Source organism: Perognathus longimembris, chromosome 11 (genome assembly GCF_023159225.1).
Source record: "Perognathus longimembris pacificus isolate PPM17 chromosome 11, ASM2315922v1, whole genome shotgun sequence".
In the NCBI taxonomy this organism is placed as follows: Eukaryota; Metazoa; Chordata; class Mammalia; order Rodentia; family Heteromyidae; genus Perognathus; species Perognathus longimembris.
In genome coordinates this window covers 58,374,728-58,394,940 of record NC_063171.1, presented here as the reverse complement: position 1 = coordinate 58,394,940, position 20,213 = coordinate 58,374,728, and the positions used below count along the sequence as shown (strand labels likewise).

Here is a 20,213-nt window from a genome sequence, read left to right as displayed (position 1 = left end):
GCTGGAAGTTATAGGTGGAATTACAGAACCAGTATCGAGATATGGCTACCTTGGCAGGCATGAGAGGAGAACAGGAAGGATCTACCTGAGGTGAGCTTGTGGGTGAAAGACTGTCTTCCGTGGGGGCAAAATCCAGGGCTGAGGCCTAAAACGGCAAGAACGAGTGACACAGGGTAAGAGCCATCAAAACAGCTCATAAGATTTGAAAGGGAGGACTCAGAGAGAGAGAGAAAGCAGAAGAGGGGAGGGGAGGGGAGGGGAGGGGAGGGGAGGAGAGGAGGGAGATTTGTATGTGCATAGAAAAGGGTGCTCTGCACAGCCTCCCAGGCCTCGGAGGGAGGGATGGTGCAGAGAGGGCAGTCTGGGGTGGGGAGTCTTAATTGGAAGCTTCTGAGGGCTCCTCCTAGACTAAGGTTCATGGTTTCCCCAACCAGGGTCGTTCTGCTGTTTCAGGGGATATCCTGAGCCCAGGTGTATGCCTGGGCCTAATGGATTCTTGAAGCAAAGTCAGAAACGGACCTCAGGCAACGAGGCAACCAAATTTAGAGGACTCCAGTCAAACAAACAACCGAGGCCCACATCTCAGCGTCTGGCTCCTGTGCCAGGGAGGGGATGGGGTGAGGGGGATCGCTTCTGGGTTTCTGGCCTCCAGCCCCGGATTCCTCCCATCCTCGCTCAGGTCTGGGGCCCAGGCCCGGGTCTCAGGCCCCGGGCGGCGGCGGCACCCTCCTCCTCCCGAGCCCAGCGCAGGTCCCAGGGCTCCGCAGGCAGCACGCGGAGGTCCGCCCGAGGCCTGGGGTCGGGTCCCGGGAGTGATCAGGGGCCGTCCATCCCGCAGATCCCCGCCCCGAGGCCCGGCATCCTGACCCAGGGTCCCCGCGGGCCAGGCCCGGATCCGCCCCCCGGGCCTCGGCGCGGTTCCTCCGCGGAGCCGGGCGCACAGTAGGCGCTCAGCATCCTGGAGCCGCGCTCTCCCCCCACCCCCACCCCGGCCATTCTCAAGGATGCGGGGTGCGGGCGGGAAGGGAAGGGAAGGGAAGGAAAGGAAAGGAGGCGCGGTGCGCCGCGGGGCCCGGCCGGGCGCGGGCGGGGCCGCAGCATCCGTCCCACGGCTCCGCGGACGCTCGCTCCGCCGCCGGCGCGCGCGCGCGCGCGCGGAGGGAAGGGAGCGAGGGAGGGAGGGGCGCGCGCGCGCACGCACGCACGCGCACACGCGCACGCCGCCGCCGCCGGGGGGGGGGGCGCGCGCGGTCCACGCGCGGGCGCGCGCACGGGCTGGTCTCTGCCCTAATGCGGCGGCTGGCGGCGGCGAGAGGCGCTGCAGGGGACGCGGGGGAAGCGGCGGCGCCGGCCGCCGACAGCTCCGACTGCGCCCCGGGCCGGAGCCCCAGCCCCGGGAGGTAAGCGAGCGCGGGCACCGGGGGTGGGGGAGGGGGTGGAGGAAGGGGGCAGAGATCGCATGGGGGGCTGTGGCAGCGCATGCCGGGACGGCCCCCCGGTTCCCGCCCTCCTCCGTCCATCCTCACCGCGTCTCCACAGACCCCGGCCGGCCCCGGCTTCGACCCCGACCCCACCCCCACCCCCACCCCCCGGCCCCGCTTTCCGCACCCCAGTCCCTGCATCCGCGGGCCCCGTCCCCGCCTCATCCTCCTCCAGCCCTGGCGGCCCCTCCGTGTGCCTCCGTTACCCCCCCCCCCCACCAACCCCAGCCCGCGGTTGGCATCGCCCTGTCCCCGGCTCTTCTCCTTGCCCTTCCCCACCCCTTGTCCCCCCTGCCCTCGCCCTGCCCAGGGCCTGGTTCCCCTTGGACTCCTCCTCCGGGCCTCGCGGGCGCCCCCGGGTCCCAAGCAACCCAGCCCGGCGGCCTCCCCCTTTCTTCCTGCCCCGAAGCCCCTCTGGAGTCCCTGGCCTCCTGTCACCTTCGGCACCTGCCCTTCCCGGTGCTGCCCCAGTCCTCTCCGGGGCTCCCTCCGGGGCCCCCCCCCTTCTCTGCCAGGGGGGTGGCCTAGGACTCGGAAGGCCCAGTGTGCTCAGGGTTGAGGACCCAGCCTCCCCATAGCCCCGTCTGTGTGTCCCGTGGTGGTGGTGGTGGTGGGGGTGTTGGGGTAGTAGGCCTCTGTGTGTCCCTCTCCAGCCACCGTTGTCCTCACCTCGGGATGTTCAGGTGTAATTTCCAGGATGGACTTGCCTGGGAAACGGCTGGGGAAGAGGCGGAGGGGAGGGGACAGCTCCTGGATCTGGTGCTGAGCCCCGTAGGCCTGGATGGACGGGAAGCCCCGCTGGAGGGTTGGAGATTTTGGAAAGGATTCTTCCTCATCCTCCAAGTCAGCACTTTGCTTTGGCACTGGAAGCCGTCATGAGTGTGGCGTCGCCGGGCTACGAGTGGGCAGATGCTGAATCACCAAGACTCTGCCCCCGTCACAGCCCCTCTTCTGCCCAGAGCCAGGGTCTACTTCCGGTTCCTTTCTTCTGGCATGGGCTGTGTGTGCTGGGGAGGGGTGGGGGCGGCAAAGAGTTGCCTCTTCCCTAAGTCTGGAGAAGTGGACCCTCTCCCTCTCTGCTTGAGGGGGTCTGGTGTGCCTCCTCCACTTCCATCCTTGGGACAATGCGGAGCTCTATCAGATCCTGGAGAGGCCAGGGCAGGCATGGGGCTCTGAGACCCACTTAGGCAAGAGTTGATTGGTTTATATGGAGCCAGAGACAGGCTGCATGTGGAGAACCCATAAAACTTTACACATGTAAGTAGAAGCTCAGGGAAAATGTGTATGGAGAGGGAGATTCCCACTCTGTCCTACCCCGTCTTCCCCAATGGGGCCACACCAAGTGGTGGGGAGAGGCAAAGAGAGCAGAGAGCAGCCCTTCCTTGGAGATGAGGTGGATGGAGTTGCTGGAATTGCACAGCAGGAAGAGGTAAAGGAGATAAGGAGCCTGCTCCCCATGGAATAAGTTCACCTTTTGTCCTGACTGAGCTGGTACTTGGGAGGGAGAGATAGCTCCCCCCCCCCACCCCCCAAGTCTTTAGATTCAGCTGAAAGTGTGCATGTGCAGGCAGGGGCGCGTGCACAGAGAGGAGAAGGAATGGCCCAAATGAGACAAGAGACTCACGCATGGCCTCAGAAAGTGTGCCTGCCTCTGTGAAGCAGGGTCTGGCCTCTCATGCTGTGTCTTGGGAGCCCCAGCTGAAAACCCAGGGGCTCAAAGGTGGGAGAATAATAGCCAGCTGTGGCGGGATTGGGAAGTTTGAGTGGCTGAATGCCTTCCACTGACATGGGTAACTGTATGAGCCCCTGGAAGGACCCTGCCAGGGCCACCGGCTGCCCCCGGCTCTGTTGCCTTTCTCCGTCTTGTCCTCATTGTCGGCGGGGGAGGGAGGGAAGCTTCCCCTGGCCTCCTGGGTGCCAGGTTTTCCTGGTACAAGGAAGGAGGCATCACCTGCAGCTGTTGTCGGCAGCTGATTGGATTAAGGTTCTGACGTAGAAACGCTTGATTGGGGAGCAGGTTGGAGGTGGGGGGAGGATTCTGATAACAGCAAATGTATTTCCCAGTTTTGTACATGGAATCTCACCCCTCTTCCCCTCGTGTGGCATCACAAAGGCTGCAGCTAAATCCAGGCTCACTGACTAAAGAGTCGGCTCCCCAGAGAGAGAGAGAGAGAGAGAGAGAGAGAGAGAGAGAGAGAGAGAGAGAGAGCTGGGACAAGACCTGCCAGTTGTGCCTTGCTGGCGGGCTCCCTGTGGGCTGAACCCACGGGGTTGTGCTTAAAATGCCTAGTCCTTTCAGGCACGTTGTAGAGGTGGCTGAGATCTGGAGGTCTGGTTTAGAGTTTGGACTTTGGGGGTGGGGGAGAGACCGGCCAGAGCAGAGGAAGGCCCTATTTTTGCAGAGAATTGGATTTCTAGGCTCTGACCATTGTGTTGCCAGCTCTGGACCCAAGGCTCTCCCTCAGGCTGGTTTGGAGCCCAGAGGCACACTGAGATCTCTGAGTCCACCTAGCCATCGAAGAGTTGGAGATCTTTCTTTTGTCTCTAGAAAAAGTAATTCTTATGGAGGAATAAGTGGAAAGGCAAAGAAATTCAGCTCCCAGTCTAGTTGGGGGGGAAGGGGCATGGGCGAGGTGAGAGGAACATAATCATTTCACAGATATTCACTAAGCTCTGTGATGTGCTGTTCTGCTAGGCACTGGGTTCACAGAGGAAAAAGCAAGACAGTCAGATCTCTCAGAGCTCCCCATGTAATGGAAGATGGGGACCAGTAGTGAGACAACAAAGATAAGCTAGAATTAGAACATGCAGGCAGAGATGCTGAATGAAGGATCTGGAATTCTGGTGGCATACAGAGGGATGGTTCATGCCACCCAGAATGGCAGCTCGCAGCTGAGCCAGAGAAGACTGAGGGAGGAGAAAAGACTCAGGCACTACCAGCTCCTTATTGGGAGGAGAAAGGGAGGTACGTGATGTGTGCACAGCTGAGCCTTTAGGTAGGATTGCAGTCTGATAGGGGAACACCCTAAGGGAACTCTTGGTCCAGGTTGAGATTCCTTGACTCTCCCAATCCTGTCTCCTGACAACTGGCATTTAGGAGCCAAGTATACTCCGGAAAAGCTTAGAATGCCAGAGCAAGTCAGAGAGAAGAGGTCCTGTGTGCTCTCAGGGAGCTCCCAGTCTAATGGGGTAATAAATACTAAGTAGGAGTCATGCTCAGAAGTAAGGCAAGGAGACTGTGAGAGCTCTGGATGTGTGACAAGGGTCTCATGGTCATGGGGAGTCAGGTACAGTCACCAGGAAGTCCAGGCAGGAAGTGGAGCTGTGGCTCGTGTGGTTTGAGCACTAGCCTTGAGCACAAAAGCTCAGGGACATCACCCAGGCCCTGAGTTGAAGCCCCAGGGCCAGTGCGCGCGCATGTGCGTGCACACACACGCGCATACACACACATACACACACACATACACACATCCAGGCAGAAGAAGAAAGATTGGTGTTAAGAAGATCCTTACGTTGAGCACAGGTTACCACAGATGGCCTTGGCCATCTGAGTCGCCTCTCCCTTCCCCACGTGTCCAGTTTGGTTCATTTTGTTAGTGTGCACCGAGCCTTTGATGTCCGCAATGGTGCTAGGTGTGGGGCATGCTTGTTGAACTGGAGAGCAAGAAGTAAAAAGAAATGAACTCTCAGTATGAGAAATGTTACAGCAGAAACTGGATGGCAGCTGGCATGGTAGGAGCCTAGGAGGGGTCCCAGTGGTCAGAGGGCCTGGAGTGATTTCCAAATTCTTTGGCTGGACCCTTATCTTGTCTGGAAGCAGTTTGATGGCACAGCTTTGTGTGTGTGTGTGTGTGTGCACCAGTCCTGGGGCTTGAGTTCAGGGCATGGGCGCTGCCCTGAGCTCAAGGCTAGCTTTCTACCACTGAGTCACAGCTCTACTTCCTGCTTTTTTGGTGGTTCATTGAAGATAAGGGTCTCATGGACTTTCCTGCCCATGCTGTCTTCAAACAGCGATCCTCAGATCACAGCCCCCTGAGTAACTAGGATTACAGGCGTGAGTGACCAGCACTCAGCTGATGGCACAACTTGGAGCAGTGACTCAAAAGTGTTCAGCCAGGGCCCAGGCCTCCCTGAGGAGCAGATGTTGGATGCAGATGGCTTGGTCTCTGGGATTGCAAGGGAAGGCTGTGGACACTAATGGCTGTACTAGGAGCTTGAGTAGGCACTTCTGCAGCTTTGCTGACCCAGGGCACCAGTCAGACTGTCCAGCCAGCTTGAGAACACTGGAGCCAACCTTGTTTCATTAGGTCTTGAAGTAAGCCAGGAGAAACCTAAATGGCATGATAGCAATAGTCCCCTTTAGCTAGTGCTTACCATGTGCCAGGTATCCCACTGTGGGCTTTATGTACAGCATCTCACTTAATCCTACAAAAGGGATGCCATTAGGATTCTGATTTTAAAGGTAATAGAATTGGTCCTCAGAGATTGTGGCTTAACGTCACAGAACAGGTGAATCACAGAGCTAGATTTAACCTGCTTCAAAGTCATTGCCCCTCTCTTACATGTAATACCAAGCTCCCTGAGCTCTAGTGGCAATGTTCTGTCTGTCCTTATGCACAAGCCTCTCGTGTTTGACAGGCTCCGTCAGCATGCATTTCTGAGTTCCTATTTTGTCTTTCTGAAAGTCACAGAAAGGCAGCTGCTGCTTCTTGAATAGGGGAAATACGATGGAGACAGAGAGATGTGTGGAACACGGTGGGACAAGCCAGGACCGTGTATGCCAGTCTTTTACAAGGAGATGGAACCTGTCAGTTGTACCAGACTGTTGCAGTCAGGGAGGTGACATGGCACACCGGAAACCGCTCAGCCTTTGAGGCCAGACAGAGGGAAGCCGTCAAGTTTATAAGCTGGAACCCGGCAGTTCTGGCTCTCTGGCTTGCCTGATTCCACCTGCTCTCCCTCACTGCTCAGCTCTGCCTCTCCTTCATCCTTACAGTAAAGTCTTAAGGAAAAGGCATGTAGGTTTGTGCTCTGGCTCTCGCATTAGCAGAACGCAAACATTGCTTTCTCTCTATCATTAGAAGAGTGCCACAAGCTTTTGTCCCAGAAGCTGTGTCTCTGAGTTTGATGTCATGGATTAATTTCTTGTCCTATCTTAACTCTCCCAAATGCAATACATGGAAAAGCTGGCTCACTCCTGGCACAAGGGGGTCACCCCTTCCGGGTGTCACCAAGCTCCTGCAGCTCCCTCCTCTGGGAAGCAGCTGTCCGAGCATCTGCCCTCCCTTCCTTCACCTGCTCTCCTTCCCTTCAGTCTCGTCCCTGAGGACCGGCCCAGCCCCTCCAGCCCCTCCTGAAAGGCCTCCCTGGCAGCCCCTCTCTTCATCATTATGATGCTAATTGTGTTGTTAATTTTTCTGGGATCCCAAAAGAAAGCCCCAATCTGTTCTAATGAATTTAATTAGAGAGGGGCTTGGAGGGCTTCAGAACCTCTTACCAGGATCACAATACACAGAGTTAAGGAGATAAACAGACTGGGAGCAGCCACTCCGGGGCTGGAAAGGAGGATTTCCATCTCAGTCCCAGGACAGGGGAGGCACCTCGAGTTAGAAGCAGGTTGCATGGGCTCGGGTCCTTCAGCTGGATCTCCTTCACCAGTGCTGCCTGGCCCCGTCACCCAGCCCCGGCACTTAGCTTCCAACCTAGTTCCGTACTTAGATGGTGGATGAACTTTTGGAGTGGTTCTAATCGTTATCAGCATCAACCAACTTGGATCAGGGCACACCACCTATTAGAGGGACAAGAAGGCTCACGAGACCCTGTCTATGCCCTACGGGCCATGAGACGTTCAAGTTGAAGGAAGATTTATTAATTCCAGACAGAAGCTGGAGTTAACTTGGTTGATGGACTATGATATTGGGGTTCATTGGGTAAGATGATGGGGGTCTTGAGACAGCAACACTTGAAGACTTGATGATCAGAGCTGCTGGAGGAAGAGTGGGTGCCCCCAGTGCTGCAGCCTATGCTTGTATGGGGTCTCCCTGATCTGCTTTCCCAAGCACTCAGACAAGCAAGCTTGGGGGGGAGGGACCTCCTAGGGAAGTCTGGCTTCATGTTGCGTTAGCCTTCCTGGATCCCATTTAGGCCAGTTGGGATGGCCTGACCAGACACTGAGTTGTGGTCTCAGATCCTGTGATTTTTCTGGGAAGAGAGTGAATGGCTGGCAGAGAGAAGTCAAGGACTTTTCCCCACTGATGGGTGTCCCTTCCTTCTTTGCTGACACTGCCAGTTTGCTTTGGCAAGAGCCATTTTTTTTTAAAAAAAACAAATAGTTAGCAGAATCTTCCAGACCTAGGGTCAGTGAGTTTCATAATTCTTCTCTTTTTATTGCTAAGAGCTCTCTGAGTGTGAGTGTGTGTATGTACACGTGTGCACTCATGCTACCTGTGTTACTGAGATTATTCCAACTAGATTCTGATTCTCATTTGATGCTTATTTATAATGGAAAAGTTATTACACATTTCGATTTTTCCTTTTGTAAGACTTGTGGGTAGACTTATAAGGTGAATGCTGTGAGAATAAGCTATTAAATATGGTGTGTGTGTGTGTGTGTGTGCGCGTGCACATGCGCGTGCGCGTACACACATGCCAGTTCTGGGCCTGAACTCAGGTCCTGAGCTTTTTGTTGTTTTTATTTGCTTGTTTATTTGTTTTTTGTTCAAGGCCAGTGCTTTGCCACTTGAACTACAGCTCCATTTTTGTTTGTTTTTTTTTGGTAGTTAATTAGAGGTAAGAGTCTCATAGACTTTCCTGCCAGGGCTGGCTTTGAACCTTGGTCCTCAGATTTTAGCCTCTTGAGTAGCTAGGATTACAGGCATGAGCCACCAACACCCAGTGAAGAGGAGATATTATAACTCTGCTTTTGACAGGAAGTAGAGTAATGAACTGAAACTTGAAGCCAGTTTCTCCCAAATTCTTGGAACATCTTGATTTGTGAGAGCAGCACCAGCAAGATTTATGCTTCTTGTGACTTTACATAGTTGTCTGGCGTCTGCATCATTAGTAATGGAGTTTGTCCACTGCTCTGGGTGCTGGTTGGCTGTCTGAGAGACCATTGTATGGGAGGCATTGTTGTCGTGCTCATGGTGTGGTATCTTCCATGTGTGGGGGTGATGTTCTTTAGGAAGGAAAATACCTCTGCAGCCACAACAGTTTTCCTGTGCTGACTTGGGTGAGGGAAGAAACCAGGTCTCTTTCTGACCTTCACACACAGGGAGTGAAACTGACATCTATGTAACTCATATTGGGGAGTAATCCTGGGTTCTCTGGCTTTATCCAGCCCTGGATTCTGCCTCAGTTTTATAAAGGATTCATTGCATCTTCAATGTTCTTTGAATCCCTTAAGAAATGCATAGCACGTTTCTAGTGGCAACAAGAAATGGAGCGAATCCTCGATTCATGGCTTTTAGAAATGTGGTCATATCATCATTTTATGAGTCAAAAATGGCGGTCTGAATCACTGTTTGGTGGCTTATGTTGTGTGGCTGGTGGCTGGCTGTGGCCAAGCAGGTTCTTTTCCCGTGTTCTGGCCTGGAACCTTCTCAGCTGCACCTGAGCCTAGTAAGTAGCTGGATGAAGTGACAAGTAATTAATCTAAGCTGAAGGTGCTCTGGAATGTCAGGGTAGGGAGGGAATCAGTGTATACAAAAGTCTTGGTGGACATTTTTGAGAGAGGTGGGAGGTAGCTTGGGATGTAAAGAGAAGGATTTGTGTGTAAGAGCATGGCTGTTTCTGATAGGATGAAGGAACGTAATCAAAGGTGTAGAGGAGAGATGCAGGTGAATTGATTGGGGTGCCTGGACCAGACTACAAAGAACTTTCCTTTGAGACTGTGATGTTGAACTTGGTCTTGGTGTTGGTGAGGAATAATTGCAACTTAGCTGAACTGGCTCTCGCTGGAAAGATGACCAGGCTGTCGTGTTAGACAGGGAAAGTCCCTCCATAGGGATTGGGGAGTACTGAAACTTTCTAGAATGCTGAGGGGGAGCGTGTCGCTGTCCAGAGTGCTGACTTGCCCTTGCAAAGATTTTCTTCCCAGTAATTCCAGGTTAGAAAAGTAAAGCCAGGGACCTGGTATAATGAGTGATACATGCCTAGAATCCCAACACTCCAGATGATGAGGCAGGAGGATTGTAAGTTTGAGGCCAGCGTCCAGTACATGATGAGACTCTAGAGAGAGGGAGGAGGAAGAGGGGAAGGAGGAAAGGAGAGAGTGAGATGACAAGAAAGAGAGGTGTGAAGAGAGAGAAGAGCTGAGCAGAGCTGGGAAATGCTTAGAACCAACAAAAAGGATTGAGAAAACAATTCTGGCAATAACTAGGCAGCATGTGGGCTTTCTGGCAGCAAAGTGGTTACAGCATCTGACTTCACAGTCTTTGTGATGAAAGCAACAGGACAGGACCCCTTAAGCAGGGGAGGCCGGGTGCGTGCACAGTTGCATGCCAAGAGGATGTGAGTAGTAGCCCCGCCCATCTTCGTGTTTACATGAGAATCCTAGCACGTTGCTTCATTCACTGTGCGATACACATCTCTGCTCAGCATTTCCTAGAGCACCTAAAAACCTCTCCGGCAAACCAGGAGAAAGGAGCAGTTTCCAGGAGACCCTACATTGCTGCAGAGGAAATAAATATGCAAGGTCTCAATGTTAGTGCTGTCAGAAATCTTCTCTCATTGCACTCTGTACCATGGTAGCCACTAGTTCCTTGTGCCTACTGAGCCATTGGGAAGTGGTTCATGAGGTCAAAGATATTATATACAATATAGTCTATAATGCATATGTATATGTTATGTATTGCATATTTTAATGTAGGATATAGTGTATATTATAATACACACATATTTGAGACAAGTCATGCAATGTAGTCCAGGCTGGCCTCATACTTGGAGATTTTACATCAGCTGGGATTCCAGGAGTGTACCACCACACTGGCTCAGAATTTGAAGTTTGAATTACATAAGTTAAACTGCTATGTGTGGCTAGCAGCTACCGTATTAGACTTCAAAGCTCTATACATTTGAAATCCTTGACCTTGGCCGCATATATACCCTTGCTTCTTGATCCTTTATACCTAAGCTTCTCTCTGATGTGAAGTAAAAATTATTTTGGTGAGAGGGACAGGTGTTGGTCATAGGGCTTGAACTCAGGGCCTGAGCATTGTCCTCTAGCTTTTTCGCTCAAGGCTTGTGCTCTACTACTTGGAGCCACAGACCTACTTCCAGGTTTTTTGGTGATTAATTGGAGATAAGAATCTTAGGGACTTTCCTGCCTGGGCTGGCTTCGAGCTGTGATCCTTCGATCTCAGCCTCCTAAGCAGTGAGGATTACAGGTGTGAGGGAAGTGAAATTTTGAATGGGGTAAGTTTGACAAATTGCTGGAGACAGGCCCATGCTAAATTCAAAGTCCAGACTGGGTTTGTCTGAGTTTTCCCCTGACCTCCTCCCCCCCCCCTTTTTTTTTCTTTGGTACTGGGCATTGAAGTCAGGGCTGTGAGTTTTTTGTTTACTGTATTTTAATTTTAATTTAGTTTAAGTAATCTAGTTAAAAAATAAGGTCTTGTGCTTTTGCTGAGGCTGGCCTCTGACTGAAGACTGCCACCCTCCTATCTTCACCTCTTCTGGGATTACAGGTGTGCACCACCACACCCAGGCCTGACTTGGGTTTCTCCCGTGCCCAGCTCTACCCAGGCTATTTGCAGTTCAGGGTCAGGGAGAGGGCTCCTTGGTTCTGTCTGGGCTTTCAGTGACTCAGTCTAAGACTTTTTGGGGCCCAGAATGGGCGAGCTATGAAGTGTGTGTGGCCATGGAAACCCGGCCCTGGGGTGAAGTGGACTGCAAATGAAATGCTGCTTTGTCAGAGGCTTGCAGGCGCCAAGTAGAAAAAGGTTCCTGGGCTTAGTCTATCACTTAACTCTGTAATAGATATGTTCCAGGCTGAAAGCATGGGTGCGTGGTAGAAGTTTTACCAGGAGGAAAAATGCTTAAAGATGCCAGCCAAGCTGGGTGTCTGTGGCTCATACCTGTAATCCTAGCTACTCAGGAGGCTGAGATCTGAGGATTTCAGTTTGAAGTCAGCCCAGGCAGGAATGTCCATGAAACTCTTACCTCCAATTCAGCCCCCCAAAAAAACCCAAAATGGAACTATGCTCAAGTGATAGAACACTAGCTTTGAGCACAAAAGCTCAGAGACAGAGCCCAGGCCCTGAGTTCAAGCCTCAGGACTGGTGCGCGTACACACACACACACACACACACACACACACACACACACACACACAGCCAGTCAATCAGTAAACCAAAGCCTGTAGCAGAAACTTTTATTACATTGGGCATAGACCTGCCTAACCTAGTCAGAACATGCTTGCTTTCCTTAGGTGTCTGGCCTTAGGCTTGTGGTAAATGACTGATTTCCTGAGCAGCCCCTGTGCTTCTCAAGGGACCCTCTATTGTTTTCTTGTTTTCTCCATAGAATCTCAATGTGCTGCTAGTCATCCTTAATAAATGCCTGCTTGTGAGTAGCTCTTTGTTAGCCTGGTGCAGGGGTGTGTATGTGTGACCCCTAGAAAATGTGTGCATGGGAACACAAATAATATTTATGGAGCCCCTGCTGGGTGCAAGTTCCTATGGGCACAGAGCTGAGTATGCTTGTTTCTCCTCTAACAGGAGTGCAAAGGCAAACACATGTGAGACCACACACACACACACACACACACACACACACACACGGCACGTGATAGAAACAAAGACAGAAAGTGGTAGTGGTAGCAGGGCTCAGAGTGTGGGGTGCAGGATGCTGGGGGCAGATGATATGCGTGCCTCTGGCTGGCTGTCTCTCGAGGATTCCCTTCATGAGCGTCACCGGTACCAGCCGGCACCAGGCCTGTGAGACAGTGCTGTCTTTCTGGTTGTTCAGTCAGCTCGCTGTCTCCCCAGCAAGGAGCGGAGGTGGTGCTGTCCTGAGCTTGCCTCTTCCACGGCAGAGAGAGGAGGGGGACTGGACAGTGGGGAAGAGGGCTCTGTGGAAGCAGAAGAGACTTGTATTTTCCTTGTTAGCCCCTAAATACTCACAGGGTCTCAGACACAGGACCTTCTTGGCACCTCAGCAGCTCAAGTACATGGAGTCCTAGGATTCAGGCCCAGATGCCGCTCTGGAGTAGACATGAAAAGTAGGATTTAGTATGATTTTTTCCCCACGTCCTTCCATTTCCTTACAGATAGGGCAGTATCATTCTTTCTGATAGAGGCATAAAATTCCATTGTGTATATGTACCACATTTTCTTGATCCACTCATCTACTGAGGGGCATCTGGGTTGGTTCCATATTTTAGTGATGGTAAATTGTGCTGCGATGAACACAGTTGTGCTGGTGGCTTTAGTTTGGTCTTGCTTATAATCTTTTGGGTAGATGCCCCAAAGTGGGACTGCTGGGTTGTAGGGAAGCTCTATGTTTAGCCTTCTGAGGAATCTCCACACCGCTTTCCAGAGTGGTTGAACAAGTTTACATTCCCACCAACAATGTAGTAGGGTTTTATTTTGGCCACACCCCCTCCAGCATTTGTTATTATTAGTTTTCCTGATGATGGACATTATTACTGGGGTGAGGTGGAATCTCAGTGTTGTTTTGATTTGCATTTCTTTTATGGCCAGTGATGTAGAGCACTTCTTCATGTGTCTCTTAGCCATTCTCATTTCCTCTTCAGAGAAGTCTCTTTTTAGGTCTTTGGCCCATTTGTTGAGGAGGCTGTTGGTTCTTTAAGGTCTTGTTTTGGAGGAATTTAATTTTTTTAGTTTTCCATATATTTTTGATATGAGGCCTTTGTCCATTGTATGTCCGGTAAAGATCTTCTCCCAGTCTGTGGGATTTCTGTTTATCTTGCAAGCTATGTCCTTTGCCATGTAGAAGCGCTGCAGTTTGATGCAGTTCCATTTGTCCAACCTTTCATAGAGCCCCAGATCCTCCACCATTTCCCTCTGTGCTGGACAGCAAGCCCTCAGGCCTTCATTGTTCAAGAGAAGAGGCCAAAGCCTGGGTCCTCCTCCACCCGCCCTAGGTTTCTGTGTGGAGCAGCTCTGGCCTGGCATATCATGTGACCAGCACTATACTCTCCCGGCCCTGGCCGGGTTCCAAGGCCTGGTCTCAGCAGCCACGGGACTTGGTGCCCAGGCCTGGGAAGAGCCCATTGTTTCCTTGCATCACCACTGGCTTGTGTGGCTGCTGGGTTTTGTTCTTTTTTTTTTTCCTCATGGAGACTGCTCTGAGCCCTGTATTCAGCCACAGCTGAGCAGTTGGCACTTGCCCAACCTGTGCCCCAGTGTACAGAATTCTCAGTGGTACCCATGGAAGACTGCTGACTGTGTGTGTGCGTGTGTGTGTGCATGTGCGCACGCACACATGCGCATTTGTACCTGTGGTGATGAGGAAAAAGGAAGGTAGTAAGCTTTCTCCACTGGCATGAGTTCCAGGTTGAGAGATGGGTGCTTACCAACCTAGCCACCGGCATGAGGACAGAGGAATGCTGTGGTCATGGGTTCTAGACATGTGTCCTGTGTCCTCTCCACCCCTGGCTTTTGACATAGCAGGAACAGCAGAAGAAACAAGGTGAGATTAAAGAAGACAGCCAACTGATATTCAGAACTTATTGTGTGTTAAGTGTTTTTGGTATACGAGCTCATTCCACACATTCCCCTTTTCCTTCCATAGTACTGAGGACTGACTCCAGGGCCTCCTAAGTAAGTACTCTACCACTTGAGCCACACTTTTTTGTCACATAGTCTATTGATTTTGCCTGGGTGTTGACCTTTCTAGATAGCCATAGCCACAGGCATTTGTCACTACATATGGCTGCCTTAAAACTGTAACACAACACCTCTCCTTGCCACCTATTAAGGAGTTGGGATTACACAGTCTGCCTTCGAGGGTCCTCAGTAGCCCAGTGTGATAGGCACTAAACAGAAGGGCAGAGAGTTTGAATGATTCTCTATTTCCTCCCTTCTCCTCCTCCCACCCCTACCCCTGCCAGGGTCATTCAACTAGGAAGCTGTTCAGCTGGGGCTTGAATTCAGGCCTGACCAGTTGATGGGCCCCTTGTTAGAAGGAAGCATGCGGGAGTTCCTGGGGCTTTTAGAGCCTGCGCTTTGGGGTACTTTGGGAACAGATATGTGAAGTCCAGAATTTTGCCTAAGAGGAAATGAAACCTGAGTCTGGCCCTGCTCGTAGCTGTGCAGCAGCCTAACAGCAAAGCCAGGAGCAGCACAGCCTGCCTGGCTTGGGCCTGTTATAAAGTACCTTACTTTCACTGTCATACTCCCTCCTCTTCCCACCTGTCCATGAGATGAAAAGGAGGAAAGGAGGCCTAATTCTGTGTAATTCTTTTCCCCTCTGAAACAAAAGGGTGTGAGCCATTGTAGGTGTTCACCAGAAGGATCAGGTCCTGGACAGGCCTTGTTCACTTTGTATCATGGATTCCTGCCTTGCTGTGGACTTCACTACAGGGCTGAGATTCCTTCTGGCTCTTTCCCCCAAAATGCTACTAGCCAGTTCCTGTATGTCTCTACCCACTGGGTATATGCTTTGGAAGTCAGGGCATCATGGACTTGACTCTTTCCTGCCACCCCCGCCCCTTTCTCTCCAGAAAATTCTATGAACTTCCTTGATTTTGCAGGACTCTTCCCTGCCCTTGCTCAGTTAGATGAGCCTCTGTTTCATTTGGAGGTAGGGCACGCTATAGGTGCTTACATTCCTCCATGCAGTAGGCACAGGCAGGGAGAGGTGATGGTGTCCAGAGGTGACGGTGGTGTTGAGGACACTTTGTTGAGCTTGTCTGTTTGTCCCATTCTGAGGTAAAAGGCTACAGATCCCTCCAGGGGCAGAAGCGTTAAAGGGCATTAAGGGGAGAGGGTGGAGAGCAGTAGGGTAGTGATTGGGAACTTAGTCTGCCTCTCCTTTGTCTTCCCACTAACTCTTTGTCCTGGAAACAATGATAATCACCAAATTTGCCCATCTCCCAGAGGAACACACTGAGACTCCTAGCGTCCTAAGTTGGAATGTCTGGAGCTCCTCCTCAATCTCCATTCTGGGGTCTAGCAACTGGCCCTACCTCTCAGCAGGACTCAGCGGGCAGGGATGCGGTGATGCCACGCAATCAGTCCCCTGTTATTACTTTCTGTGCATTTTATTAAAGTAAAACATATGCTAAAGTATACAGACCTAAACCTTTTGCTTTTACATGTTATGTTCTTAGTTATAAAGGTTAAAATCGTAAAATTTGAGAAGAAACAAAAAGCCCCAATTATTTGACAATAGCAGCATTACTATTTGGTGCGTCTTTTTTCCCATTCGTGTTATCCTAATGTGAGAGCTGTTGGTAGCATTTGGTGGTCCCGAGAGGATGAGGACGGGGGGGGGGCGGGGGGGTAGGGTGGGTTACGCAGGATCCATTGCTCCTTCTCAGGATTTTTCTGGGTGACAATCCAGCTTCTGACCCCCACCTGCAGGCTTAGAAGCAGTGCTCACTGGCACCCTCGTCCAACAGTTAGTCATATATACAGCCAGCAATAAAACGGTGCATGCCATTATTTGTTGAACAGCTTGCCTTGTTCAAAATGCCAAAAGTCAACTTCGACATGTTGAAATGTGAGTTCTGGGCTTGGGGGGTCAAAGCAGGTCCCCAGGGATGCCAGGTGGTCTGGGTAAAAGCGCTGTGGGCTTACACACATCTTCCTTGAGGTCTAGCCTGCTTCTTGGGCCTCCTTTTAGGACTTAGGATCAAGGTTTGGGGGGGGGGGTGGAGTCCTGTCGGGTGAGATGTGGCCTCATTCTTGAGCCTGTCAGCCCCACTGCTTGCTCCCGAGCCTCCCTGCGCACACTGGGTCCGGCTGGGGAAGCGTGTGATTTTTTAAGAAGTGATGGCAAGTGTCTGGTGCCTTAGGAGGACCCCGCATCATCACCACCAAAGTCACCGTCATCTCCCTCGCCAGCTGGCACGGACTGTCAGAGTAGCCAAGGACCTTCCCCACAGGCTGCCTTTAGCGAATGACCAGCTCACCTGCAGGGTTCACTGGAGCACAGCTTCCTGGGCCCACACCGGACGGAGACTGTAGGTTTGGGGCTCAACAAAGAACATGTATTTCAGCCAGGTTCCCAAGTGAAAGACCACAAACCCAATTCCTTTGTTCTGCAAGTGGAAGCCCGAGGGAATCCACCCAAGTAATGATCTCCATGCCATTCCATTTCCGAGCTGGTCTCCTAGTTCTCAACCCTGTGTTCCAACCCCTGGGTGTTCTGGTTATCTTTCTCCTGGAAGGACCAGCCGCTGGACAGTGAGGAACTGCCTTCCGGGCACCTAGAGAGCGGGCACAGCATGAGGCCTGCTGGAGGCCACAGTCGAAATCCTGGAATTTGGTCATTCATCCATTTGTTTATCCAGCAAATAACTACAACCAAGTGCCATCCAGCCATAACTACAACTAAGAGCCGTGTCATGTCAGGTCACGTAACCCCTCTGTACAATACCTTGATAATAACAATAAAATTGTATATTTTAAGAAGCTTTAAAAGAGCCTGAGCCTGATAGCTCACCCTGGCACTGTGAGGGGCACCTGGGAAGACAAGGCAATAATGGTTTCACCCTTCCTCCCTTGACTCAGAGCCTCTGCCTTATCCCCTAGTGAGTTTAGAGCCATCCTTTCCCCAAGGGGCCTCCGTGAGGCTAGAGGACTCAGAGCCAGGAGACTGAATAGTAATTCCTGCTCTGCTCTGCCTTACCTGATGACTTCCGCTACCTCATCCTCCTCACTGGGCCTCAGCTTCTTCTAGAAAGTTCAGTGAGGCAACCAGTAGAGCAGTGAGAAACAAGACTTCTTTCTCAACCTACGAGTCTAGAAATCTGAGGGTTCTCAAATGGCTGTGATAGCCTCTGACTGCACTTCTGCTCTCAGTCAATGAATACCTTGCTCCCTTGTATGTGGTGCTGTGAACCAGGCCCCCTGGGTGAGAAAGGACTGAGATTCTGAGGTGCCCCTAGGCTCCCATCCCCAGTGCTGTACCCCCCTGCCTGATGTTGCCAATGGTGGGTTGTCCTCACAGTCTCCATTTGCTTTTCTTAGCCTTCTTAGCTGTCTAGTGTTTATTTGATCCATAATGAGCCTTTAGTGGAAACAGGAAGCATATGGAACTTCGTAGAGTAAAGGAGAAGCACAATAATAATAATTCCACAAATTCATTTTGAGGCGATCGTACCAGATTGTGCTCATTTGTTGAGAATTTTTACATTATAACACATCAAAATGCTTCTGGGACTTAAAAACAAGTGATAATTATGCCTCAAATGGATTTTCATTTGCTCAGAATAAATACTACCCACATCTACGGCAGGGAGGTATATGTTAATCAGCCTGAAAGCCTCTGAAAACATAAAATTGTATTGTTGTTATTAAGGTTTGTACAGAGGGGTTGTCATTTCATAGGGTCAGGTGATGAGCACATTTCTCTTTTTGGACAGTGCCACCCCTTCCCTTGCTTTCCCTTAGTTTCCTGGCACGAGTTGCAGAGTTCATTACCCACATAGTGCACACGGAATACCATGACTGCATTTGTTCACCCTTCCTCCATTTCTGTGCAATTGAAACATAAAAAAAGCTCCAACCGTATAAATTTCCAACTTCCAGGTAGGAGAACATCTTTTGGTTATTTCTATGCCTTAACATTTGATACAATTATTAGAATGTAATTTGGCTTCAGAGCCTGACAAGATATGACCTCTAAAACTGTGTTCACATAAGTCATGTTTTTTCTTAATCTGGTTAATCTGAGACAAATTGAACAGTATTTGCCAATTACTAAATGGAGAGGAAAGCTGAAATTTACCTTTAAGTATCCTATGTTGTTGTTAAATACTGTGTTAAAGTTGTGCTTCATATGGATTATTTATTGTATGCTTATTATTGTAATATTCATAAGATTTCATATATTGTTTTGACCCAAAACAACATATTGTAAAAATAAATCTGGGCAGCAGTGGCTCACACCTATAATCCTAACTACTCAGGAAGCCTGAGATCTGATGATTGCAATTCAAAGCCAGCTAGGGTGGCAAAATCTGTGAGGCTTTTATTTCCAATTAACTACTAAAAACCTGGAAGTGGAGCTGTGACTCCAGTGGTAGAAAACCAGCCCTGAGTAAAAAAGCTTAGGGACAGTACCAGGACATTTACCCATGCCTGAGTTCAAGCCCCAGGACCAGCACGCATACACACAAGCACGCACACACACACACACGCACACACACACACACACACACCAAAATTGACTATATTTAACATTTTCCACCCCCCCAAAAAATTGACTATATTTAACATTTTCCACACACACACACACACACCCCAAAATTGACCATATTTAACATTTTACACACACACACACACACACACACACACACCGCAAAATTGACTATATTTAACATTTTCCATGGGGTGATTTTTAAGATGAAAAGACTGGCAACATGAGAGAGAGTGTGCTGAGGTATTCCTGGCTCTGACGCTCAGTTTTCTGAGGTGGTACAGGGCCCGGGAACCATGAAAAATAGGAAAGCACTGAGATTTGGCTGGGGACAGGAGACACTTTGTTCCTGTTGTTGGGAATGATATTAAACATGTTCTTTGAGAATTCATTTGTCCTATCTAACATCAGAGAGCTGCTTTCTATCCAGTTTACCCAAGAACTTTACAACCATTAGAGAGTCATTGGCTTGGAAAAGAAATTTGCTATCATCCAATACTGATAGAGCTGCCCCAATTAGCAAGTGAAGAGAGAGAAGCCCATGAGAAGTCAGCTCTGCTTCTCAGGAGTGTGGAAGCAGAGGCTGTTGACTCCATGCCTGGGATGCTGGTCTGCTGTGCTGGCCTTCATGAGTGGAGTGTGCCATGGTGCGGCGGGGTGGGGGGGGGTGGGGAGGGCTCAGAAACAAGTGTAGCCAGTGAGCCAGACCTCTCCCCTTCTCTCCCGCCAGCTAAAAGCCGCCCTTGGCAAAGGTCAGGCTTTGGATGGGTGAGTTCAGGGACTGGTCCTGGCACTTTTGGGAGGATCTCTGGGATGCCACACCAGCCTCGTGGACTCGGTCGGGCCTTGTTCAAGTGAGCTGGCTGGTGTGCACTGAATGGCGTTAGAGTTTTAGTCGCCTGCTTTAGGAGTGATCTTTGAAAGAAGAAGGACGGATGGCACTGGTCTGGGGTAGGTTCTTGGATTTGGATTGAGGCCCCACACCTGTGGTGTAACCTAACCCAAAGCACCTTTACTCTGCCGCCTGACATTGTCTCCATGTCCCTTCCAGCCGACTCCCTGCGTTCATGCTCACACTAACAGATGGGGACCAATGTCGTGGGTGGCCCCAGCCCCCAGATAATCCACAGCTCACATTTGGTTTAGGAATGATCTACCTCATATAATTTTAAAAATATACTTAGATTATCTTTCCTAATTTTTCTTCTGTTGAGGCTGAAAACAAATGCTTTTTATAGACTTGGTGTCCATCTGAGAAGTGGCCAGCCTGGAATGCGTTCAGGCTCAGAAATAAGCTGGCCCGGGCTTGGACATTTACTGCAGGTAATCGAGGAGAGCTTTTAGTTTCCATAATCACATTAGCGTATATTTTTATATACTAATCCTTTTCAACTTTGGCCA

General features: G+C 50.7%; 1 protein-coding gene across 1 annotated transcript in view; it reads left to right on the top strand.

Moving 5' to 3' along the window:
* The first annotated feature begins 1,315 nt into the window (after positions 1 to 1,315).
* The window catches only part of Nfasc (neurofascin), a 158,144-nt gene continuing 139,246 nt past the window's right edge, over positions 1,316 to 20,213 (top strand). Inside the window, 1 exon segment of the mRNA XM_048357419.1 lies at positions 1,316 to 1,400. The gene's annotated coding sequence lies outside the window, so the exon portion shown is untranslated.